Source organism: Ovis canadensis, chromosome 15 (assembly GCF_042477335.2).
Source record: "Ovis canadensis isolate MfBH-ARS-UI-01 breed Bighorn chromosome 15, ARS-UI_OviCan_v2, whole genome shotgun sequence".
Taxonomy (NCBI): domain Eukaryota; kingdom Metazoa; phylum Chordata; class Mammalia; order Artiodactyla; family Bovidae; genus Ovis; species Ovis canadensis.
In genome coordinates this window covers 17,088,318-17,115,692 of record NC_091259.1, presented here as the reverse complement: position 1 = coordinate 17,115,692, position 27,375 = coordinate 17,088,318, and the positions used below count along the sequence as shown (strand labels likewise).

The 27,375-nt window shown below is 35.8% G+C and overlaps 1 protein-coding gene across 1 annotated transcript in view; it reads left to right on the top strand.

The window, feature by feature from the left end:
- CNTN5 (contactin 5) overlaps window positions 1-27,375 on the top strand; it is a 642,146-nt gene that overhangs the window by 31,535 nt on the left and 583,236 nt on the right. The gene's annotated exons all lie outside the window — the stretch shown is intronic.

Sequence of the window (27,375 nt, the reverse complement as noted above, 5' to 3'; positions counted from 1 at the left end):
TAATTGAATTTAAATTCTTAAGGATTATAATCACTGAGAAATAGATAGGAGGGCCAGGGATCTTTGTGTTAATAATTTAAATGTAACTATAATGGCTATGTAATTTATCACAAAATGATTTTTAAGTTAGAACTGCACCCTGAAGAATGAAATAATTGATTTTTCTCTTTGTAATCTTCTTCACATATTATGTCTAATTAACCCAGAACCCAGACACCCTGTTAAAGAAATGTGAAGGAGCAAAGGGAAGGAAAAAAATGATAATGGATCCAGTTTGGAGAAAATCGAGCTAGGTACTAGAAAAATAAAAACATTATCTTTTAAAGTAGAATTGGCTAAAGAGTTCAAACTGCTACTTTACATATACCAAATATACCAAGATAGTAGACTAACTATACTCCTTTTGTTTTTTTTATTACACAGTGCATCACAGAAATCTAATATTTCTCAATATATAGATTTAAAAGTATTCTTTTTCTTGTTCAGTTGCTCAGTCATGTCATACGCTTTGTGACTCCATGGACTGCACCACACCAGGCCTATCTGTCCATCACCAACACCCGGTGCTTGCTCAAGCTCATATCCATTGAGTCGGTGATGCATCCAACCATCTTATCCTCTGTCATCCCCTTCTTCTCCTGCATTCAATCTTTCTCAGCATCAGGGTCTTTTCAAATGAGTCAGCTCTTTGCATCACGTGGCCAGAGTATTGGAGTTTCAGCTTCAGGATCAGTCCTTCCAATGAATATTCAGGACAGATTTTTTAGGATGGACTGATTGGATCTCCTTGCAGTCTAAGGGACTCTCAAGAGTCTTCTCCAACAACACAGCTCAAAAGCATCAATTCTTCTGTGCTCAAGTTTTTTATGGTCCAATTTTCAAATCCATATATGACCACTGGAAAAATCATAGCTTTGACCAGACGAACATTTGTCAGGAAAGTAATGTCTCTGCTTTTTAATAAGCTGTCTAAGCTTTCAGAGCTTTACTTGCAAGGAGCAAGTGTCCTTTATTTCAAGGCTGCAGTCACATCTGCAATGATTATGGAGTCCAAGAAAATAAAGTCTGTCACTGTTTCCATTGTTTCCCCAACTATTTGCCATGAAGCAAATAGGAAAAGGAGTACGTCAAGGCTGCATATTGTCACACTGCTTATTTAACTTATATGCAGAGTACATCATGAGAAACACTGGGCTGGAGGAAGCACAAGCTAGAATCAAGTTTGCTGGGAAAAATAGCAATAACCTCAGATATGCTGATGACACCACCCTTATGGCAGAAAGTGAAGAAGAACTAAGCCTCTTGATGAAAGTGAAAGAGGAGAGTGAAAAAGTTGGCTTGAAGCTCAACATTTCAACAGCTCAACATGTTAGAAAACTAACATGGCATCCGTTCCCATCACTTCATGGCAAATAGATTGGGAAACAGTGTTCAATAGTGCAGTCTTTTCAAGGCAGGTACAGCAAATCCAGGAAACATGTAATAATATCAGTGGCTTATAACTTTTTCTTTGGTTTATATTGTCTGACATAAGTATACCAATTCTCAGTCACCTCTTTTTCTCTTAAATCAGCAGTGATGCAAAATATGCAGTTTTCTACATTATTCAGACCAGAAATCTATTTGCTGGAAGACTCTAGGTGTCTGTTTGACTGTACCTTCCTAAGATATTTTTAAAAAACTAGCTACTGCTATCAAATACTCCACCCCATGCAGAGTGCATAAGTTGGCACCAGCATATACAGTTTAAGACTAGGCAAGGAAAGCGTTCTCTCAATCAGCCTACCTGCCTACCTACCTACCTTCTACCTGCCCACTTACCTATCTTACCTACTCAGCATCAAGCTGTCCTGAACTTAATTTACAACAATATTTGCTTTATTTTTATTAATAACTTAAACATATGGGTAAAATATGCAATCATTGGTAGTGTCTTGTTACTCTGCCTTTCACTATCCCTGTCCCACCTGACTTGCTGCTGTGTTTTGGAGGCTATACATATGCATGCTGCTGCTGCTGCTAAGTCACTTCAGTTGAGTCCGACTCTTGTGCAACCCCATAGACGGCAGCCCACCAGGCTTCCTCGTCCCTGGGATCTCCAATAGCAACACTGGAGTGGGTTGCCATTTCCTTCTCCAAAAGAACCCTTAAATGCCTGGTTGAAGCAGCTGGTCACTTACATATTGGCTCAAAATTGCTCCCCATCTCGATTCTGTTATGTCTCTGTTGATAGGATAAAAATAAAGTCTTTTAGGCTTTGTTCTATCTTTTGGCCAGGATATCTTTGGGGAAAAATGTAAGTACAGGTAATAAAGAAGATAGAACAAAGATTCAATTTGCTGTCTAGTATACATCGGTGTCCAGAGAAGGCAATGGCAACCCACTCCGGTACTCTTGCCTGGAAAATCCCATGGACAGAGGAACCTGGTAGGCTGCAGTCTGTGGGGTCGCTAAGAGTCTAATAAGACTGAGCGACTTCACTTTCACTTTTCACTTTCATGCATTGGAGAAGGAAATGGCAACTCAGTGTTCTTGCGTGGAGAATCCCAGGGGCGGGTGAGCCTGGTGGGCTGCCGTCTATGGAGTTGCACAGAGTCGGACACAACTGAAATGACTTAGCAGCAGCAGCATACATTGGTGTCTAGTATACATGGGTGTCTAGTATACCTGGGTATATATACAGAGTACTAGTATACTAGCTTAAAACTCAATAGTCAAAAACCTAAGATCATGGCATCCAGTCCCATATTTCATGGCAAATAGATGGGGAAACAATGGAAACAGTGAGGAACTTTATTTTGCTGGGGCCTCCAAAATCACTGCATATGGTGAATGAGCCATGAAATAAAAGACACTTGCTCCTTGGAAGAAAAGCTATGACCAACCTAGACAGAGTATTAAAAAGCAGAGACATTATTTTGCTGACAAAGGTTCATTTAATCAAAGTTATGGTTCTACCAGTAGTCATGTATGGATGTGAAAAATGGACTATACAAAAAGCTGAGCCTCAGAGAAGTGATGCTTTTGAACAGAGGTGTTGGAGAAGACTCTTTAGAGTCCCTTGGACTGCAAGGAGATCCAACCAGTCCATCCGAAAGGAAATCAGTCCTGAGTATTCACTGAAAGGACTGATGCTGAAGCTGAAACTCCAATACTTTGGCCACCTGAAGCAAAAAGCTGACTCATTTGAAAAGACCCTGATGCTGGGAAAGATTGAAGTCAGGAGGAGAAGGGGACAATAGAGAATGAGATGGTTGGAAGGCATCACCAACTCAATGGTCATGAGTTTGAGTAAGCTCCAGGTGTTGGTGATGGACAGGGAAGCCTGGCGTGCTGCAGTCCATGGGGTAGCAAAGTCAGACAGGACTGAGCGACTGACCTAGGTATGAACATACCTAGGTTCATACTGACCTAGGTATGAACGTGGGTGCGATGGGATTCTAATAGTCAGAATAATTTTATGATTAAGGAGAGGAAATGAGGTAGGATGTCACAGAGAATGAATAATGGGACTTCTTAAAGAAGAGAGAGTATACAAATGTAACTGCTACTGCTAAGTCACTTCAGTCATGTCCGACTGTATGACCCCATAGAAGGCAGCCCACCAGGCTCCCCCAATCCCTGGGATTCTCCAGGCAAGAACACTGGAGTAGTTTTCCATTTCCATGATTAAAAAATTGGTGTCAAATTCCCTTTGCATCATGATTTTCTATGACCAGCCTCATAGAGAGAGATGAGTTCACCTTCTGTTGTTGATAGAATGCTTAATGTCCTTTAGGGCTTAAGAACTTTAGTAACTAGAGGAACTCTGATTACTTTGTACACATTTTGGAGCTGATATTAATTCTTAATATCATTTACTATTTATGAAAAAATTGAAATATGTATTATTATATAACTAATATTTCAAAACTAATATGAAGTTTAGATAATTATTAAAACCATTAAATTAAATTAAATATTTAAATCTAACACAAATCTGTTAGATGTTTTAAATGTCATATAATAAGACAAAATTACAAATTATCAAAATGATTACAAACATACAAACTCAGTTTATAATGATTTAATTGTAATTGTCATAAATTTAAGGTATAAAAGCCTTAATCTTTATACCTTAATTTAATTATGTACTACACAATTATTTTATCAACTATGGTTTTCTACATTGTGTAGTACAACTGTGATGTTCTAAAATCAAATAGAATGGAGAATCATATTACCCAATCCAGGGTAGTGTCTGTGTTATCAAACAAATGAATTTTGGTTGCTCCTTTCAAAGTGAGACGGTTGACTCTTGGCCTCTTTTATAATTTAAACATTATTTTTGTTATATAAATAATACTTTAAATAACAGCTTTTGCGTATGTTTTCACCTTTTGAAATATGATATACATGAATAAAATAACAAACACCAAAAAAATGATGTCATTTTCATCATAGAAGACTGGAAGGCAAAAGTAGGAAGTCAAGATACTTGGAGTAACAGGAAATTTGGCCTCAGAATACAAAATGAAGCAGGGCAAAGGCCAATGGAGTTTTGCCAAGAAAATGCACTGGTCATACCAAACATCCTCTACCAACAACGACACAAGAGAAGACTCTACACATCACATCACCAGGTTGTCATTACTGAAATCAGATTGATTACATTCTTTGCAGTCGAAGATGGATAAGCTCTATACAGTCAGCAAAAACAAAACCAGGAGCTGACTGTGGCTCAGATCATCAGCTCCATGTTGCAAAATTCAGACATAAATTGAAGAAAATAGGAAAAACCACTATACCATTTAGGTATAACCTAAATCAAATCCCTTACAATTATACAGTGGAAGTGACAGATAGATTCAACGGATTAAATCTGATAGAGTGCCTGAAGAACTATGGATGGAAGTTCGTGACATTGTACAGGAGGTGATGATCAAAACCATCCCCAAGATAAATAAAAAGGCAAAATGGTTGTCTGAGGAGGCCTTACAAATAGCTGAGAATAGAAGAGATGTGAAAGGCAAAGGAGAAAAGGAAAGATACTCATTTGAATGCAGAGTTCCAAAGACTAGAAAGGAGAGATAAGAAAGCCTTCCCAAGTGAACAATGCAAAGAAATAGAGGGAAAACAATAGAATGGGAAAGACTAGAGATCTCTTCAAGAAAATCAGAGATACCAAAGGAATATTTCATGCAAAGATGGGCACAATAAATGACAGAAATGGTATGGACCTAACAGAAGCAGAAAATATTAAGATACAGAAAATATCTTCATGACCCATATAACCATGATGATGTGGTCACTCACCTAGAGCTAGACATCCTGGAGTATGAAGTCAAGTGGGCCTTAGGAAGCATTACTATGAATAGCTAGTGGAGGTGATGGAATTCCAGCTTAACTATTTCAAATCCTAAACAATGATGCTGTGAAAGTGCTGCATGCAATATGCTAGCAATTTTGGAAAAATCAGGTGTGGCCACAGGACTGGGAAAGGTCAGTTTTCATTCCAATCCCAAAGAAAGGCAATGCTAAAGAATGTTCAAAGTACTGTGCAATTGTATTCATCTCACAAGCTAGCAAAGTAATGCTCAAAATCCTGCAAACTTGATTTCAACGGTATGTGAACAGAGAACTTCCAGATGTTCAAGCTGGGTTTAGAAAAAGTAGAGGAACCAGAGATCAGATTGCCAACATCCGTTGGATCATCCAAAAACCAAGAGAATTCCAGGAAAAAAAATCTACTTCTGCTTTATTGACTATGCCAAAGTCTTTGACTGTGTGGATCATAATAAATTGTGAAAAATTCTTAAAGACAGGGGAATATCAGATCATCTAACCTGCCTCTTGAGAAATCTGTATGCAGGTTAAGAAACAGAAGTTAGAACTGGACATGGAACAGCAGAGTGGTAAAAATTGGGAAGGGAGTATGTCAAGGCTGTGTATTGTCACCCTGCTTTTTTAACTTCTATGCAGAGCATATCATATGAAATGCTACATTAGATGAAGCACAAGCTGGAGTCAAGATAACCAGGAGAAATATCAATAGCCTCAGATATGCAAAAGACACCACCCTTATGGCAGAAAGTGAAGAAGAAATAAAGAGCCTCTTGATGAAAGTAAAAGAAGAGAATGAAAAGCTGGCTTAATATTCAACATTCAAAAAATGATGATCATGGCATCTAGTCCCATCACTTCATTCAAGCTGATGGGGGAAACAATGGAAAGACTTTATTTTGGGGGCCCCAAAATCAATGCAGATGGTGGCTGCAGCCATGAAATTAAAAGACGCTTGCTTCATGAAAGAAAAGCTATGACCAGGGAAGCATGGTTTGCTCCAGTCCATGGGGTCACCAAGAGCTGGACATGACTGAATGACTGAACTGACTGACTAAAATAATGTGATTGTAAGATTTAATTGGACAATGTTAAATAAACATTAAATGTGTCTCCCCTAATTATATTCATAGAAAAATGTCCAAATCTATATTATATAAATTAATATGTTTAAATATGTGCTTAACTATTCATATGTTAAAATCCCATTAATCATATCCTATTAGAATTATCTTCCTTTTGCATGAAAATTATATGCATTATATACACATATAAAAGTGAAGTGGAAGTGAAGTTGCTCAGTCATGTCCGATTCTTTACAACACCATGGACTGTAACCTGTCAGGCTCCTGTGTCCATGAGTTTCTCCAGGCAAGAATACTGGAGTGGGTAGCCATTTCCTTCTCCAGGGGGTTTTCCCGACACAGGGATCGAACCCAGATCTCCCACATTGTAGACAGACCCTTTACTGTCTGAGCCACCCAGGTGCTCCCTACTCATATACACCATATTAAATAAAATATACACATATACATCATACTAAAGATTTTCAGAGTTAGCTTATTCATATATATATATATATATATATATATATATATATATATATATCCGTTGTCACATTTTGACTAATGGAAGTCCTTTAATTAATATTAGTTTCTTTTCCTCTTATTAACCAGAAATATATTTTAAAATATTTTAGCTTTCCTCCAATAACATCTTGATCTTGTGATACTCCTCAGGTATATATTCAATTACTTTACATTGACCGTAATGCATGTTATTTATAGAGACTAAAATCTAGATGTTAGAGGTGTGTATAAAATTGATCCAAATAATTTCTGATGCTGAGGAGGGTGATATTATCACCAAATCAGTTTAGTAAAGAAAGACTTATAAAACCAAAATCTTTTTTAAGTTCTCAAGTTTATATAAATAGTTATATTTAATGGATGCTTATTTCTGTGGCAGACAATGTTCTAAATGTTTTAAAATATGTCAATTTATTTCATTCTCATAACCAACATATGTTTCATTACAGTGTTAAATGTAAACGCATTTTACAGCTGCAACCTCTTATTTAACTCTGATAATTCTCAGTCTTTTCCTAATATAAATATGTATTGTATTTGCTTTATGACATACTAATTTTGATTTTAAATTCATATCTCAAAATATAATTATATTATAGTCTCTCAAAAATCTTTATATGTTTCCTTCATCAAAATCATTTCATAATCAATATACCAATACCAATGTGTTTAACAAAAATAAATATCAACATAGAAATAAGTATATAATCATCCTGCATTTATTCTCATTGTTTAAATTAGATAATGTCTCTTGTTTGATTTTCCTTATGGAAATTTGAGAATTTAGGGAAAATTCAGTCTCCTTCTAGATCTAGAATTTGAGGATTTATAGTAGTTATGTTATGTAATTTTTTTTAATATGCCTTTTTCTCTTAATTTTAACAATTTATTAGACAGTCTATAGTTAGGACCTTGAAAGCTACATTTTCTAAATAATCTTGAGATAGGACAAAGATGAGTGTGGGTGTTATCAAAAGCTGAAAATATCTTCATAGGTCTTGGCTTTTGGAGGGCTGATAATAATGAAATGGGTATTGACACTTTTACTATCAATGTAGCAATGATTAAAAAGTATATATGTGGAAAAATTAATTGTAAAACAAATTTAGTTTCTTTTCAGTTTTGTTCCTATTCACTTGTCACTCATGAATCAACAAGTACATATTAATACAGCAATTATTTTATTTTGCTAATATAGTAATCTCAACCTCAACCCAAACGTGATTTATTTGACTTGTTATATGAAATCATGCACCATAAAAGGTAAATATGTAAATTAGTAAATACAGAAAAAATACATTTCATCACAAGAGGTCAAGATAGTATAAGCCATAGGTCTTATAATTATTGTGGTCATGACGTAAATATTTCCTTGGGACTTCCAGTAGTCAGAGAAAAAGGAAAAATAGAAACATTTAAAGGATTCTAATTTCCCCCAAGTTCCTTAAGAGAAGAAATGATTTTTTTTGTTGACATTTAATTCTCATAGAAATTTCTCATTTGATGCTTTATGTAGAATTTTAACATCTCTGCATCAACTCAATAGGAAATTTAATTAGCTTGATATAAAACCAAACCAATTTTTAAAATGTAACTAGAATTTAATCATGAAGCTCTTCACTTCATTCATTTATAAATCTTTTATTTTTTAATTTTGATTTGAGCTGCTAATGAATTTGAGCAGCTGTTTTTCCTTTTAACCAACCCTTAAATGTCTAACAGTCTAGAAATTAAGTACTCCCCAAATGAATATTTATTTATAAACATGGCTCAGCTTAGTTAATGTTAATAATGTACTTTAGCATTAATAAATATGTATCTCATAAGGGTATAGTAAAAATTAATGAGGTGGAGAAGTCATGTCCATGAACTGATTTTTAAGTTCAGAGAGAAAGACATAAATAAACACAAACTTGGAGTATTATTGCTAGTGATGATTGTTTCTGGTTATCAATAAAATTTTTTTTGACAAAGTATATTTTATTCCTGTAGTTTATGTTCATCATGAATGTAATTTCCTCACCTAGTACAGTGATTTTTCTTCACTGACAAGCAAGAATACACCATATAAAACTTAGTCACTCTATTAGCTTATTACCATGCTGATGAGAATTTTGAATTGATAATGTGACATTGCACACTTCTCAAACATCCTTCAGAAATCTCAGGCTCATGACAGTCTCTCCAAAGTTTAGATTTTTAGAAATAACTCATAACAGCAAGTCAAACAAAATGAATCAAGAATAAAATCTCATGCTGTCTTTTGCTTCAAAAATATCTTTATATGTCATCCGGTAAATTGATAGTTCATATCTAAATTCGAACATATTGCTTTTCAGGGCATTTAAGATGATTTACATCCAGAATATTCCATTAGTTTTCCTGGAAGCAGTTGATTAAAATAACCTCCTTAGCTCTTTGAGAGATTATATGATTTTTATAAACTTTGTATTTAAGTCATTTAACCTTTCATTTTCATGTAAAACTGAAAAATTACTTCTGTAGCTTTTTCTTAATTTTTTCTGCTAAAGTGAAACTGACCTTAGACTTTAAAATCACATTACTGGCATTTAATATCTAATGAAATTATTTGAATAATTGCTAACTCTGCAGTATGTATTAAGCTTATCCTATTAGTCTATGAGATTTGTTCATAACAAATGTATTAAATTATTTGAATATTAATCTAGATGAATCACACTGGCATGGATGATTTTACTAGTTATAAAATTATCTAATTTTAATAAATTAATATTAGTTTGTAATTGTCTTCTATAAGAAAAGCAAAACTTTTATAAAATCATTACTCAAAGAATATGTTTTAAGTTTTCCTTTAAAATAATGATACTAGATATGGTACCTATGACTATATTACCCCTTGAAAAACTATAGCATGACTTCTTTGATTGATGTCCTAGAATAATTTTAAAGAAAATTCTTTAAATACTTCCTCTTATCTTAAAGGAAAGTCATAAGTGAATCAAAGTTGAAATCTGGTCAACTGTCCTCAATTCTTAATTCTTCAGTAAGTTCAGTTCAATTGCCCAGTCATGTCCGACTCTTTGCGACCCCATGAATCCAAGAACGCCAGGCCTCCCTGTCCATCATCAACTCCCGGAGTTCACCCAAACTCATGTCCATCGAGTCGGTGATGCCATCCAGCCATCTCATCCTCTGTCATCCCCTTCTCCTGCTGCCCCCAATCCCTCCCAGCATCAGGGTCTTTTCCAATGAGTCAACTCTTCACATGAGGAGGCCAAAGTACTGGACTTTCAGCTTTAGCATCATTCCTTCCAAAGAACACCCAGGGCTGATCTCCTTTAGAATGGACTGGTTGGATCTCCTTGCAGACCAAGGGACTCTCAAGAGACTTCTCCAACACCACAGTTCAAAAGCATCAATTCTTTGGCACTCAGCTTTCTTCACCGTCCAACTCTCACATCCATCCATGACCACTGGAAAAACCATAGCCTTGACTAGATGGACCTTTGTTGGCAGAGTAATATCTCTGTTTTTCAATATGTTATCTAGGTTGGTCATTTTACTTAAAAATTTGGAAGGGTTGTGTTTATTAAAGTTCATCGAAACACATGCTTTCATTATTTATGGGAATCATGAATAACTCTGGCTGTATTGTGAGAGATGCAGTGAAATGGCTTGACCTGTGGTACAAGTGCTCCGTCAATAATCCCAGTACTCTGATTAGTTTTTAGAAATTCAGAAAGGCAATTCGTTCCTCACATTATATGAAGTAAAGCAGAAGACTAGGATGAGAGAGCATATAAATCCTCTGACCCTTAATGCTATTCCCTAATTCTTCGTTCCCTAATCCTTAGCAGAATGTCTTGAGACCTTTCTCCAACACAAAAAATTTCGAGCATAAAATTACAATGAAATTTTGAATCTCACTATTAGTGTACTGTTTACTTAAGAAAATAGCAGTTCCATGTAAGGACAGTATATAATTCTGATGAATTGAAAGATACTAATATATAAAAAAATATATAAATAAAGAGGTGGACATGAGTCCTTTCTAAATTTATTTTGTTCTCTAAAAATCTTTTCTTGAGGGACAAGTCCAAGTGAATATGTGTTACCCAGGCTAGAGTTCTTATAACTTGATTGCCATTTTCACACATTCCTACTCTTCATGTATAAGAATAGATGGATGGACAGACAAATAGAGATACGGATGCAAAGATGTGTACATGTATAGACATTAAATGTATATGTCTGTCTATATGTATATACATAAATTTAACTTAAAAATAAGGAGCAATAGCTGTTGAACACTTCAAAGCTGTTAAACAAATTTAATGCATGATCATCCTCTTTAATTCACATATCAACCTTATGAGAGGAGTTCCATCTTTGACCTAATTTATACAGTAAATGAAGTGAAGCTCAGGAGTGTTGTTATTTTTCCAAAATCACACAGCTAGGAGACTTCCCTGGTGGTTCAGATGGTAAAAGCATCTGCTTATAATGCAGGAGATCTGGGTTTGATCCCTGGGTTGGGAAGATCCCCTGGAGAAGGAGATGGCAACCCACTCATATTCTTGCCTGGAAAAACTCATGGACAGAGGAGCCTGGTAGGCTAAAGCCCACTGGGTCACGAAGAGTAGGACATGGCTAAGTGACTTCACTTTCTTTCAAGCTTCAATTCAGATCTAACTTCAAAATTTATACTTATAACCTACATTGTTCTCCCCTATATAGTACATAACCATACATTTTTGTTTTGCATATCTGTAGCTGTTTTATCCATAGACCATTTACTCAACTTCTACTCTCTCTTGGGCATTTTTCTGGAAATCAGGGAGCCTCTAATGAGTTATCTCCTCTTGACTTACCAGAGCAATTGCCTGCTTGGAACTGCTGCCCACTTCTACACCTTAACATCTCTCATCTCCACTCTACTACAACTTTACTAAATCTCTCTGCTTTGTTTTCCAAAATGATGTAAAAGAAAATTATGACCATGTTGTTGCTGCATAAATCCCTGATGGTTTACCATAATTAAACAGAGTTTGTCCTTCTCCTCCCGCCTTCAATCTTTCCCAGCATCAGGGTCTTTTCAAATGAGTCAGTTCTGACCAAAGTGTAGGAGCTTCGGCTTCAGAATCAGTCCTTCCAATGAATATTCAGGACTGATTTCCTTTAGGATGGACTGGTTGAATCTTCTTGCAGTCCAAGGGACTCTCAAGAGTCTTCTCCAACCCACAGCTCAAAACCATCAATTCTTCAGTGCTCAGCTTTATTTATAGTCCAACTCTCACATCCATACATGACTACTGGAAAAACCATAACTTTGACTTGATGGACTTTTGTTTCCAAAGTAATGTCTCTGCTTTTTTATATGCTGTCTAATTTGGTCATAACTTTTGTTCCAAGGAGCAAGTGTCTTTTAATTTCATGGCTGCATTCGCCATCTGCAGTGATTTTGGAGCCCCCCAAAATAAAGTCTCTCACTGTTTCCCCACCTATTTGTCATGAAGTGCTACTAAGCTGCTAAGTCACTTCAGTCGTGTCCGACTCTGTGCGAACCCATAGTCGGCAGCCCACCAGGCTCACCCATCCCTGGGATTCTCCAGGCAAGAACACTGGAGTGGGTTGCCATTTCCTTCTCCAACGCATGAAAGTGAAAAGTGAAAGTGAAGTCGCTCAGTCGTGTCTGACTGTTCGCAACCCCATGGACTGCAGCCTACCAGGCTCCCCCGTCCATGGGATTTTCCAGGCAAGAGTACTGGAGTGGGACCAGATTTCATTATCTTAGTTTTCTGACTGTTTAATTTTAAGTCAGCTTTTTCACTCCCCTCTTTCATTTTCATCAAGAGGCTCTTTGGGTCTTCTTTGCTTTCTGCTGTATGGGTGATGTCATCTGCATATCTGAAGTTATTGATATTTCTCCTGGCAATCTTGAATCCACCTTGTGCTTCCTCTAGCCCAACATTTCACATGATGTACTCTGCATATAAGTTAAATAAGCAAGGTGACAATATATAGCTTTGACCTATTCCTTTCCTGATTTGGAACCAGTCTGTTCCATGTCCAGTTTTAACTTTTGTTTCTTGACCTGCATACAGATTTCTCAGGAGGCAGATAAAATGGTCTGGTAGTCCCATCTCTTCGAGAACATTCCACATTTTGTTGTGATCCACACAGTCAAAGGTTTAGAGTAGTCAATAAAGTAGCAGTAGATGATTTTCGGGAACTCTCCTGCTGTTTTGATTATCCAGAAGATGTTGGCAATTTGATCTTCGGTTCCTCTGCCTTTTCTAAATCTAGCTTAAACAACTGGAAGTTCACGGTTCATGTGATGTTGAAACCTGGCTTGGAGAATTTTGAACATTACTTTGCTAGTGTGAGAGATGACTGCAGTTATGTGGTAGTTTGACCATTCTTTGGCACTGCCTTTATTTGGGATTGGAATGAAAACTGACCTTTTCCAGTCCTGAGGCCACTGCTGAGTTTTCCAAATTTGCTGACATATTGAGCGCATTAAACAGCATCATCTTTTAGGGTGTGAAATAACTTAACTGAAACTCCATCGCCTCCACTAGCTCTGTTAGTAGTGATGCTTCCTAAGGCCCACTTGACTTCACACTCCATGACGTCTGGCTGTAGGTGAACGATCACACCATTATGGTTATCTGGATCATGAAGATCTTTTTTGTGCAGTTTTATTTGGGTCACGAAGATCTTTTTTTTTTTTTTACAGTTCTTCTGTATATTCTTGCTACCTCTTCTTAATATCTGCTGCTTCTGTTAGGTCCATACCATTTCTGACCTTTATTGTACCCCTCTTTCCATGAAATGTTCCCTTGGTGTCTCTAATTTTCTTGAAGAGATCTCTATTCTTTCCCATTCTATTGTTTCCTCTATTTCTTGCATTGATCAGTGAGGAAGGCTTTCTTATCTCTCCTTGCTATTCTTTGGAACTCTTCATTCAAATGAGTGTATACGTCCTTTTCTCCTTTGCCTTTAGCATCTTTTCTTTTCTAAGGTATTTGTAAGTCCTCCTCAGACAACCATTTTCCCTTTTGCATTTCTTTTTCTTAGGGATAGTCTTGATCATTGCCTCCTCTACAATGTTGTGAACCTCTATCCATAGTTTTTCAGGCCCTCTGTCTACCAGATATCTATAGGAAAATTCAAATTAAGAGGTAATTTTGATAATCTAGATAAAAATAACTTGAAGGCCTGGATGTATTGAATATAATAGGCATCTGTAGGAGGCTTCAAAATAAATAAGAATTTGCTAATTACTGAACAGAAGGGGGTGGACCTTTGAAAACTATGAAAGAGTTAGAATGATATATAAAAAGATTCTGAGTTTTGAACAATTCAATTAAACTGTTCATTGTGCTGTTACGTAATAAAATCTCACAGATAAGAGAAGCAAGTTTCTGGGAGAATAAATGTTTTCAGATGAGTTGGTTTAGTCTGAATTTTAGAAGAAAATACTCAATATTTAAAATTACTGTTTGATTTACCAAGGGGTAATGGGGCAGTGGTAAATTGGAAGATTGGCACAGAGAACTCAACTCATTACTCTATTAGTGGTCTGTATGGGAAAAACATTCTAAAAAGGAGTGGAGATATATATATATATATGTGTGTGTATATATATATATATATATATATATATATATATATATATAACTGATTCATTTTGCTGTGCAGCTGAAGCTAATGGAACATTGTAAATCAATATACCTCAATAAAAATTAAAAAAACAAACTAAAATAAAATACTGATTGATGCTCAAAAAAGGCAGACAGAGACTATCTACAGAACACAAGGAGAAGCCATAGGGATGGTTCATCAAGAGAAATTATATTAGGAAGAAAAGAGGACTAAGAATTAACCTTTAGGAATATACAGATTTCTCTGATAGAAAGATGAGTGAATATAGAAAGGAGTTAGTGAAGAAGACAAGAAAAACATCATTTGAGAAGAGCAGCAGAAAGCAATAAAATAGAGTAAAATATAACTGACATTCAGAATTTAAGGTGGGAAATGTCACATCAAAAAAGAACTTTGAATTTTGAAATTTTTAAAAATCAATTTTAGTAATGATTGAGACAAATCAGGATTGAAGGGAGTTAAGTATAAGATATTATGAGGGCTTCCCAGGTGGTGTTAGTGGTGAAGAACCCACCTGCCAATGCAGGAGAAGTAAGACATGTGGATTCGGTCCCTGTGTCAGGAAGATCCCCTGGAGGAGGGCATGGCAACCCACTCCAGTATTCTTGCCTGGAGAATCCCACTGACAGAGGACCCTGGTGGGCTACAGCCCATGAAGTCACACAAAGTCATGGATTATGATTTTGACTGTAACAGTAATGAGGATGTTTAACAAAGTTTTGTTGATATGACACGACAGTGAAACAGCAGTATTGGAGAGTAGAAAGAAGGGACTCAGTGTTGAGGAAGATGGTGAATATACAAAATAGAGTCTAATTTGTGAAATGAATGTTTCCCTTCTAAGTAAAATATAGGTTTCCTGTTAATTTTCATCTTCTTCCAGGGAAACCTGTCATGCAGAAGATACTCAGTGTTATAAAAGAATATGTGGAGCTAGAATAATATTAGAGTTTATGCTCTCAAAAAAATTTTTTTGGAGTTTTGCTTTTTTTTAATTTTTATTTTTACTTTATTTTGCTTTACAATACTGTATTGGTTTTGCCATACATTGACATGAATTAGCCACGGGTGTACATGAGTTCCCAATCCTGAACCCCCCCGTCCCACTTCCCACCCCATATCATCCCTCTGGATCATCCCTGTGCAGCAGCCCCAAGCATCCTGTATCCTGTATCGAACATAGACTGGTGATTCGTTTCTTACCTGATTAGCCAGGACATGGAAACAACCTAGATGTCCAACAGATGAATGGATAAGAAAGCTGTGGTACATATACACAATGGAGTGTTACTCAGCCATTAAAAAGAATACATTTGAATCAGTTCTAATGAGGTGGATGAAACTGGAGTGTATTATACAGAGTGAAGTAAGCCAGAAAGAAAAACACAAATACAGTATATGCTCTCAAATTTTGACCTGCAAACTTTAAGGACTCTAAAACCAGCCAGGGAGCAATAATATCCTGTGAATATTTCTTTGTTTTTTAAAATTCTTTCAGCACTAATTCTCATTCTGCATCCACTAAAATTTGTTCTTTTTCAATAAAACACAACTATTATCTCAAGAGAAGTAGAAATTATTTTTTTTGCTGCCATAGCTTTGTAACAGTGGAAGAATCACATAGTAGTTAGGTTTAACTGATGTTTTCCCATTTCCAAAATTCCCAAAAGAAGAGAAACTGAAAGCATAGCCCCTAATCAAGACCACATAGTCAGCTGTGTGCTGCTCAGAAGGGTCTGTGCACCTGTGAGTTCGTGTTCCTAGTGTCTGTGTGGCCTTTCTGCAATGTTTCTGTGTCTTTGTGCTTTGTGTCTGTTTTTAGTCAAAATTTAGTATTAGTATTTTGAGAAAACTATGGGAGTTCATTTGGATTTCTCCTAAATCTTATAGGCTTATCTGTGTATCTGAAACTAGGGATTTTTTTTTTAACTTTTCAACTTATTGCAATAGACACTTTTTCAACTGTAAATTATGCTGTATAAGTCTGTGTTGGATGCTCAAATTGAAATATGATAAGCATAATCTACAACTTTCTTTAGGATATCCTCCCACATTGACCATTTAACCTAGTCTGTAAATTTGACAAGACTGTACCTCTGGGTCATGTTTACTGGACTTATAGTCTAGGTTTAGACTAAAGTGGGGTGACGATGACTTCTCTATGGCGAGGTTACGTTCTATACATTCTGTGGGGCTTAAGGGCCAAGCATGGAGTTTGTTGGGTCGTGGTAGTCACCTCATAAGCCATTAAGTCTGTCTCTGTGGGCATGTATGTGTTTACTTTGGGTTTGCCAAAAAGTTCATTCAAGAATTTCCATAACATCTTACAGGAAAATCCAAATGAACCTTTTGGCCACCCAACATTGTCTTTCTTTTAAATGATTTTTAAAATTTATTTTATTTTTTAATTCAAGGTACAATTAACATATAATATTATGTTGGTTTCATATGTACAACATAATTCAAAATTCATGTATATTTTATATTTGTTGGTTACCACAATAAATCTAGTTAATGTCTGTCACCTTATGTAGTTGCAAAGTCTATTTTGGTGTGATGAGAACATTTGCTTTTAGCAACATTAAAGTAGTCAATACAGTATTACTAAATGTAGCTACCATGCTGTAAATTACATGCCCATGACTTACTTTTTTTATGACTGGAAGTTTTTACCTTTTGAATTCCTTCACCCACCCCTCACCTTTTGCCTGTGGCAACCACCAATACATTCTCTGTTATCTATGAGCTCAGTTATCATTATTGCTTTATTTAAAATTCCACGTGTAAGTAGCATAAGGTATTTGTCTTATCTCATTTAACACAGTGCCCTCAAGATCTATCCATGATGTCACAAGAGACAAGACTTCATTAATTTTTATGGTTGAACAATACTCCATTATATATATCACGTTTTCTTTGTTCATTGTTCCATTAATGGGCAGTTAGGTGGTTTGAAATCTTGAATATTGTAAATAATGCTGCAGTGAACATAGCAGATATCCTTTTGAGTTAGTGTTTCCATTTTCTCAAATACTAAAAGTAGAATTGCTGGATCATATGATAGTTTTATTGGTATTAATTTAGGGAACTTCACAGTATTTTCCATAGTGACTACACCAATTTATATTCCCACCATCATGCCACCTGAGTTTCCTTTTCACCACAACCTGGGCACTACTAGTTAGTTCTTATCTTTTTGATAATGATCAGTCTAGCAGGTTTCCCCAATTATTAGTGATGTTGAGCATCTTTTTATGTCTCTGTGATCCATATGTATGTCTTTGAAAAAATGTATATTCGAATCTGTTCATTTCCAGTTGGATTGCTTGTGTTTGTTACTGAGTTGCACGAGTTTGTGTATATTTTGAATATTAACTCATTATCAGATATATGATTTGCAAATTTTCCCCCTATTCAATAGATTACTTTTCACTTTATTATTTCCTTTGCTGAACAGAAGCCTTTTTTTTTTTTTAGTTTATTGTGCTGTCACTCTTTACGTTTGCTTTTGTTGATTTTGCTTTTAACGTCGGATTAAATAGGTCTTCCCAGGTGGTGCTAGTGTTAAAGAACCTGCCTGCCAATGCAGGTAGACATGAGACACAGGTTCAATCCCTTGGTTGGGAAGATCTCCTGGAGGATGGCATAGCAACCCACTCCAGTATTCTTGCCTGGATAATCCCATGGACAGAGGAGCCTGGCAAGCTGCAGTCTATAAGGGCACATAGAGTTGGACATGACTGAAGCAACTTAGCATACACACATGCACTTCAAATTAAAAAATTCATGGCCGAGATGGATGTCAGGGGGCTTAGTGTCTACATTTTATTTTAGTATTTTTAATAGGATCAAGTCATATTCAAGTTTTTATCCATCTTGAGTTATTTTTTGTGTAGTCTAGTTTCATTTTTTTGCAAGTAGCTTTCCAGTTTTCCCAACACTACTTATTGAAGATACTATCCTTTATCCATTGCATATTCTGACTCCTTTGTCATAAACAAATTGACCATATATGTGTGGGTTTATTTCTAGGCTCCCTGTTGTGTTCCATTGATCTGTGTGTCTGTTTTAATGTTGACATTGCTGTCTTTAGACAAAACTTGCTATTCTTCTTAATTTTTCCTCCTACAAGGGAACACTAATCTGAAAAACCTATGTTTCTTCATAAAACATTGTAAGTTTTACCATCCATTCTAGAATGGAACTAATCCATTCTTTTTTATTGGCCTACAAGGTCATTTGTTATTTAGACTCTGTCTGGTTTTCCAGTTGTCTTTCTAAATCTAAGGCTATACTAAACTATATACAGAGCTCAAAGCATATTATTCTTGTTCATGATATCATATCTTTACTTGTGATATTCTCTCTGACTGACGGGCTATTGTTCAATCACCTCTCTCTTACCCTCTCTCTCATATGTTCCTTATTATATTAATGTTTGTTTCTTATTATATTGCATGGCCACTACTTTTGACAATCATCTTTACTTCCCAAGTTGTGGTTGAATCACTAAATCGTGTCCAACTCTTCTGTGACCCCATGGACTGTAGCCCACCAGGCACCACAGCCCATGGGGTTTCCCATGCAAGAACACTGGAGTGGGTTACCATTTCCTCCTTCAGGTGATCTTCCCAGCCCAGATATTGAACCTGCATCTCCTATGGCTCCTATATTGGCAGATGAATTCTCCACCGTGGAGTCACCTGGGAAGCCCTTGAAGTGTATATTAATACCTATAAGGATATTAAGAGATAGTTCAGTTCAGTCTTGCCTTCATGTCTGACTCTTTGGGACCCCATGGACTGCAGTATGCCAGGCTTCCCTGTTCTTACCAACTCTGAGAGCTTACACAAACTCATGTCCATACAGTCAGTGATGCCATCCAACCATCTCATCCTCTGTCAACCCCTTCTCCTCCCACCTTCAATCTTTCCCAGCATCAGGGTCTTTTCAAATGAATCAGTTCTTCACATCAGGTGGCCAAAATGTAGGAGCTTCAGCATCAGTCTTCCCAATGAATATTCAGGACTGATTTCCTTTAGGATGGACTGGTTGGATTTTTCTCCTTGCAGTCCAAGGAACTCTCAAGAGTCTTCTCCAACACCACAGTTCAGAAGCATCAATTCTTTGGTGCTCAGCTTTCTTTATAGTCCAACTCTCACATCACTACTGGAAAAACCACAGCTTTGACTAGACAGACCTTTGCTGGCAAAGTAAATGTCTCTGCTTTTTAATATTCTGTCTAGGTTGGTCTTAATTTTTCTTCCAAGGAGCAAGAGTCTTTTAATTTCATGGCTGCAGTCACCATCTGCAGTGATTTTGGAGCCCAAGAAATTAAAGGCTGACACTGTTTCCATTGTTTCTGCATCTATTTGCCATGAAGTGATGGGACTGAATGCCATGATCTTAGTTTTCTGAATGTTGAGTTTTAAACCAACTTTTTCATTCTCCTTTTCACTTTCATCAAGAGGCTCTTTAGTTCTTCTTTGCTTTCTGCCATAAGTGATAAAATTAATATTAATATCAACACAGGCACTGATTTCATTTTAAAGTTACTAATATGTTTATATATTATTTTGTATGATGTTGTTAGTATATTTTGTATTTTAATATATATCTGAGATAAACTAATGGTAGCACAGAGTACTATATAAAGTTGCCCTTTTTAGTGTAAATTTAGATATGTCCCTTATTGCAGACAGAAGAAAATTCTGACTTTCTTTTCTAAATATGGTTCTAGAATTCTACCAACATCTCTCTACTGATCTTGGTAACACAAAAGATTCCCACTTATTTCAATGAGGCTATCATTGAGTTTCAAACATAGTCAGGAATATAGTGATACAGTTTGTGAACCTAAGCAACAGATCTTGCTCTTAAGTGTTTCTTTCATTTATTTATTTTTAATTGGAGGATAATTGCTTCACTATATTGTGTTGGTTTCAGCCATACATCAACATGAATCAGCCATGGGTATACATATGCTTTTGAGTTTTTTGAGAATATGTGTGCAAATGTCACTCTAGTTCAGTCATCAACACGTAAGATGTCTACCCAGTGCCACTGCTGTTATTCATGTCAAAAGATATAGAAATAGGAGTTTACTTTTTTCACTCAGTTTTTGAAAAATCTTGTTTTGCAGCCCACCATAAGAAAAAAAAAAGTACTTACCTACCAACTCCTACTTTGTAGATGAGTTTAAAGAATCACCTTCCCTAAGTAGTTTACAGGAAAGTAAATAGCATTTTAAAAGAATCTTATCTGTCACAACAAAATAACCAACAATATGTCCATAAAGTGTCAGCAAAGAACAGCAAATGAAGTCATTAATATCAATTCTGTTTTCATAAACACAGTAAATCATCTACCTAAGGAATAACAGCTGTAACAGACATTTTAATTAGAATTCATGGAATTTCAGAAACATTCATTAAGTTCACAAAATAAATAATATAATTGCTGGAATGGAACTAGCATGTTTATTAAACAAAATTTCTGAGTCTCAGAGCACCAATGTGTACATAGATCTAGAAAGCTTGACTTACAATTGCTATTTTTTAAATTCCATGATAAGAACACAATAACTGAATAAGTTATCAATGTTTCATGGGCTTTGACTTTTTAAAAACACTCTTAAAAAAGATGAATAGGATTATATGTTTTCCTATATAGAATATTCTGTGGTACTGATTTTATTCATTTAATTTTGTGAATTTTGAATTTTAGAATTTTTTCTGAAAGTTATTTTTAAAATGTTCTCTAAATATTTTTTTATCTTAGTTGATTCATCCACTTTCAGAGATTGGAAAAAAATTAATGCTATATTTGCTCATAAAAATGAAATTAAGTACACTTACCAATTTATAAATTTACTTTAAATGTTAGACATTTATATAGTATTTATATTTATTCACATGAATATTCATAGTATTTAATGACAAGGCTAATAATAATAGCTAAGACATTGATTAATATGTGCCGGATACTGTGGTAAGCTTTTTGCATATACTCATATTCAATCACAAAAAAAAAATCCCATGTTAGGTTATCCACATTTAAACATATTGAACAGTAGGAAATTGAAGGAGGTTATTTACTTGACATAGTTAACAAGAAATGAAACTGAAATTCAAGTCTTGTTTTATCTGACTTTAGAGCCAGATTTCTTAACAAAATAAAATAAATATTTCCCTAATGTTTATAAAGTTTGCATGTGATATTGAACCACCTGAACAACAGTAAGGTCAGGCTGTGTAGTCTCATAAATTCTAATTTTGAGATCAAAAAGTTGAAATACATAGCCTACATCTGGCCACACAGATCAGATTAAAGATAAACCTTATACATGTGATGTACTTAGACACATTCATGTCATCTTTGCTTGTAATTTTTATTTCAGTGTTTTCATACAAGACCACTCCTTGGTTGATTCTATCCCAGGGGCTCATTTACTCACAATGATTATTCCAAAACAATGCCTCACAGAAAACATGAATACCAACTGCTGTTACTCTAATGTTATCATTTGTAATAAACCAAGTGATAAATAATTTCACATAATATGGAGGACTTCATGTTGGTTTTTATTAATGTAAAGGTGAAACTCAAAATACCCTAAGTATAAGAAAGATGAAAAAACTTGTTTTCACTCAGTTCTTCCATCAGTGTTATTCGGTCACATTTGATCAGATGATGCATGGTGACTGTGGTGATTTCAGTAATGTGGCCTTCTAAAATAAGCCCAATTCAGCTTCCTGAAACTGTGTGCACCTTTGGAAGCCTAGCCCTAGAATTTATGAATATACAGATATTCTACTTTAGTTCAAACTCTTTTCTAGCACCTAAAGTTTATACTACTATTACTGTTGTGGGCCTAAAGTAAAGTCAGTTGAACAACTAGTAACACCAAGACATATTTTTATAATTTAAAAATTAATGTTTTAGAAGCAAGCTTTAACTGCAGTCAAAATTTTATGATTTGAGTTTCCAAACTTTAGAAGTACTAAAAATTGGTAGCATAGTATACTTACATACAGTATATTTTTCCTAGCATATTTTAGTTTAGATGGCATTGCAAATATGGATAAGTCTAAATGAGTATTTAAATATAAAGCACAAAAATTAATTGCCAACCTAATCTTGTTTACCTTTACAATCCTGACACCTTGGCATCATTTTGAAAATGAGATTTTCTTTGATGCTGCAAAAAATGTTTTAATATAACTATCTCAGGACAAATAAGATATTTCAATTCATACAATTTATACATGGTCTTATTGAACTAGAAATACTTGTCCTTGACCAGAGTCTATTGAAACTCCTCTGCCACAAAATGATATTCTTCATCTTTGCTTATAACATATATTATTTTTCCCCTTGGCTTTTGCCATGGAGACAAATTATCATCTCTCTATAAAACTACAAAAAAGAGTTCTGTTCCTTATTAATTGATTGTTTTAACTTTGTACACATATCTCATTCTCAAAATTTTCAACCTTGCACAAGGATTAAAACAAGATCATGTCCATTTTAACACAATCCTGTACTAAAATTTAGCTTTCCTGATTACTTGTCTTTTATTTTTATTTTTTAATATAAATTTATTTATTTTAATTGGAGGTGAATTACTTTACAATATTGTATTGGTTTTGTCATACATCAACATGAATCCACCACAGGTATACACATGTTCCCCATCCTGAGCCCTCCTCCCTCCTGCCTCCCCATACCATCCCTCTGGGTCGTCTAAGTGCACCAACCCCAAGCATCCAGTATCATGTGTCGAACCTGGACTGGTGATTCGTTTCATATATGATATTATACATGTTTCAATGTCATTCTCCCAAATCATCCCACCCTCTCCCTCTCCCACAGAGTCCAAAAGACTCTTCTATACACCTGTGTCTCTTTTGCTGTCTCACATACAGGGTTATCATTTCCATATATATGCATTAGTATACTGCATTGGTGTTTTCACTCTGTATAATAGGTTCCAGTTTCATCCACCTCATTAGAACTGATTCAAATGTAGTCTTTTTAATGGCTGAGTAATGCTCCATTGTGTATATGTACCACAGCTTTCTTATCCATTCATCTGTTGATGGACATCTAGGTTGCTTCCATGTCCTGGCTATTATAAACAATGCTGCGATGAACATTGGGGTACATGCGTCTCTTTCAATTCTGGTTTCCTCGGTGTGTATTCCCAGTAATCCCAGCAGTGGGATTGCTAGGTCAGGCAAGAATATACAATGGATAAAAGACAATCTCTTTAACAAGTGGTGCTGGGAAAACTAGTCAACCACTTGTAAAAGAATGAAACTAGAACACTTTCTGACACAATACACAAAAGTAAACTCAAAATGGATTAAAAATCTAAAAGTAAGATAAGAAACTCTAAAACTCCTAGAGGAGAACATAGGCAAAATACTCTCCAACATAAATCACAGCAGGATCCTCTATGACCCACCTCCCAGAATATTGGAAATAAAAGCAAAAATAAACAAATGGGACCTAATTAAAATTAAAAGCTTCTGCACAACAAAGGAAACTATAAGCAAGGTGAAAAGACAGCCTTCTGAATGGGAGAAAATAATAGCAAATGAAGCAACTGACAAACAACTAATCTCAAAAATATACAAGCAACTCCTGCAGCTCAATTCCAGAAAAATAAATGACCGAATGAAAAAATGGGCCAAAGAACTAAACAGACATTTCTCCAAAGAAGATATACAGATGGCTAACAAAAACATGACAAGATGCTCAACATCACTCATTATCAGAGAAATGCAAATCAAAACCACAATGAGGTACCATTTCACACCAGTGAGAATGGCTGCAATCCAAAAGTCTACAAGCAATAAATGCTGGAGAGGGTGTGGAGAAAAGGGAACCCTCTTTCACTGTTGGTGGGAATGCAAACTAGTACAGCCACTATGGAGAACAGTGTGGAGATTCCTTAAAAAACTGGAAATAGAACTACTTTTCTTTTAAAATGAAATTTAAAATATATTTCATGATTTAGCTTAGAAAATAATTATTGATTAATTATTAACCATATATAACTAGTAAATGAGTTATTAGGAAAGGAACATGACAAAAAACATAGGGGCAGACAGATGATTCAGATCTTTTAATAAGGTTTTAGAGATAAACAGCTCAATGGACATCCTACACTTACACAAATATAATAGCTCATTAGGAAATTTTAACCTTCTAGGACCTCATTTAACAAATGAGCTGGTTTTTCTCAATGGCATAATACAGGCTTGTAACCTGGTGATGCAATTTACCTTAATGATGATAAATGCTAAGTGATGTGCAGATACATGTATGTGGTTAAAAAGTTATTTTACTTACACCAAAAAGACTGAATATTCATCAAGGCTGTAAACTTGTACTACTGTATTACAAGGTATCAATCATAATGAAAATTGGTAGTCAGCATCAGCATAAGAAAGACAATTGAAGATTAGGTTAACTGGAACACTTTGTTGTCTTTGAGATATGTCTTTCCTTTTATAACCGCTCTACTAGTAAAAGATAGGTAGAAAATACATTTGTTGCTTTTTCTTTGGTCAAAGTGGAGCCTTATACAATAAGAGTGATGGGATAAAGCAGGTTCTTTCCTTTTCTTAGAAAAACTAATTTAATGAGAGCAGTAAGGGTTGAAAGTAGAGCAACTGAGTAGTAGAGTTATGGAAAACCAATGGAGGAGAGATGTTCAAGTGTTTGCTGTTGTTGTTCAGTTGCTCAGTCATGTTCAACTCTTTGCGACCCATGGAATGCAGGATGCCAGGCTTCCCTGTCCTTCACCATCTCCTGGAGCTGGTTCAAACTCATGCCCATTGAGTCAGTGATACCATCCAACCATCTTGTCCTCTGTTGTCCCCTTGTCCTCCTGCCTTTAATCTTTCCCAGCATCAGATCTTTAATGAATCAGCTCTTCACATCAGATGACAAAAGTATTGGAGTTTCAGCTTCAGCATCAGTCATTCTAATGAATATTCAGGACTGGTTTCCTTTAGAATGGACTGGTTTGATCTCTTGCCGTCCAAGGGACTCTCAAGAGTCTTCTCCAACACCACAGTTCAAAAGCATCAATTCTTCAGTGCTCAGCTTTCTTTCTGGTCCAAATCTCACATCCATATATGACTGCTGGAAAAACCATAGCTTTGAATACATGAACCTTTTTTAGCAAAGTGATGTCTCTGCTTTTTAACACACTGTATAGGTTTGTCATAGCTTTTCTTCCAAGGAGCAAGTGCCTTTTAAATTCATGGCTGCAGTCACCATCTGCAGTGATTTTGGAGCCCCAAAAAATAAAGTCTGTCACTGTTTCCATTGTTTCTCCATCTATTTGCCATGAAGTGATGGGACCAATGCCATGACTTTAGTTTTTTGAATGTTGAGCTTTAAGCCAACTTTTTCACTCTCCTCTTTCACCTTCATCAAGAGGCTTTTTAGTTCCTCTTCACTTTCTGCCATAAGGGTGGTGTCATCTGCATATCTGAGGTTATTGATATTTCTCCCAGCAGTCTTGATTCCAGCTTTGGCTTCATCCAGCCCAGCATTTTTCACGATGTATTCTGCAAGTAAGTTAAATAAGGAGGGTGATCCACAGCCTTGATGTACTCCTTTCCCAATCTGAAACCAGTCTGTTCTTCCATGGCTGGTTCTAAGTGGTTCTTCTTGATGATCTGGCAATCTCATTACTGTGCATATACCCTCAAGAAACCAGACCTGAAAAAGACACATGTACCCCAATCTTTGTTGCAGTACTATTTACAATAGTTAGGACTTGGAAGCAATCTAAATACCCACCAATAGATGAAAGGATAAGGAGGTTGTGGTACACATATAAGATGGAATATTGCTCAGCTATATAAAGGGATTCATTTGAGTCAGTTCTAATGAAGTAGATGAACCTAGAGCCTATTATACAGAGTGAAGTAAGTCAGAAAAAGAAAGATAAATATTGTAAATTAATACATATATATGGAATCTAGAAAGATAGTACTCATGATTCTATTTGCAGGGCACCAAAGGAGACAGGCAATGGCAGCCCACTCCAGCACTCTTGCCTGGAAAATCCCATGGGCGGAGGAGCCTGGTAGGCTGCAGTGCATGGGGTCACTAAGAGTCCGACACGACTGAGCAACTTCACTTCCACTTTTCACTTTCATGCATTGGAGAAGGAAATGGCAAGCCACTCCAGTGTTCTTGCCTGGAGAATCCCAGGGATGGGGGAGCCTGGTGGGCTGCCATCTATGGGGTCCCACAGAGTTGGACACAACTGAAGCGATGCAGCAGCAGCAAAGGAGACAAATATTTTGGACCCACTGGGGGAAGGAGAAGGTGAGATGATATGGGAATAGCTTTGAAATATACACATTATCACATGTAAAATAGATAGCTGGTGGATGTTTGATGTATGATGCAGGGAACCCAAAGACTGTGCTTTGTGACAACTGAGAGGCATAGGATGGTGAGGGAGGTGGGGAGGAGGTTCAAGAGGGAGTGGATATATGTATATATAATGCTGATTCATTTTGATGTATGGCAAAACCATCACAATACTATAAAGTAATTATCTTCTAGTTAAAAACATAATGAAAAGAATAAAAAGAGAACACTTGAATATTAGGACAGTACTTCCATTAAGGAGTGAGATAAAATATTATATATTAGATGTCACAAAGTGAGCATATGGTAAGAAATTGGAAACAAACATTTGCTTCTTTGAAAGTTAGGCAGTGGATGGATCGTGGAATTTATGATGATAAGGGGTAGGAAGTCACATATAGTAAATCCT